This window comes from Haliaeetus leucocephalus, unplaced genomic scaffold, assembly GCF_000737465.1.
Source record: "Haliaeetus leucocephalus isolate CR32 unplaced genomic scaffold, Haliaeetus_leucocephalus-4.0 Scaffold140, whole genome shotgun sequence".
Taxonomy (NCBI): domain Eukaryota; kingdom Metazoa; phylum Chordata; class Aves; order Accipitriformes; family Accipitridae; genus Haliaeetus; species Haliaeetus leucocephalus.
This window is the reverse complement of record NW_010972576.1, coordinates 16,039,161-16,039,656: the sequence shown is the minus strand read 5'-3', so window position 1 is coordinate 16,039,656 and position 496 is coordinate 16,039,161. Positions and strand designations below refer to the sequence as shown.

At 51.6% G+C, this 496-nt stretch overlaps 1 protein-coding gene across 1 annotated transcript in view; it reads left to right on the top strand.

Moving 5' to 3' along the window:
• The window catches only part of PITX2 (paired-like homeodomain 2), a 15,791-nt gene that overhangs the window by 12,458 nt on the left and 2,837 nt on the right, over positions 1 to 496 (top strand). The gene's annotated exons all lie outside the window — the stretch shown is intronic.

Below are 496 nucleotides of genomic sequence, written 5' to 3'. Positions count from 1 at the left end.
CCTCTGCCCCGAGAGCGCCCCGCAGCCGAGCCGAGACACGTTTCGTGGGTTTGTTGGTGTTTTGGTGGGGGTTTTTTTGTCTCGTGCGGTGTCTGTGTGCCGGCGTATAGGAAGATAATGACATGTGTAAGGATAGGCGAACAGCGTGTACACCGGTGGGCGAATAATATGGATACAGGTCGGCGAATAATGTCGATGCGGATCGACGAGTAACGAGGGTATAGATGGACGAGTAATATGGGTATAGAGGGACAAATCATACAGGTATAAAGGGAGAAATCATACGGATACAGATAGGCCAGTGATGTGGATACAGATGGGTGAATAATATGTGTACAGGCAGAGGAATAGCACCATACGGGCAGGCGGATAATACGGGCACAGAGAGACAAATAAAAGGGATTACACGTGTACAGGTGGGAGAAGAATCCGGATACGGATAGGCGAGAAACCTGCATACAGACAGGCGGAGAGGCGGCTCGGTCCCGCTGCCTCG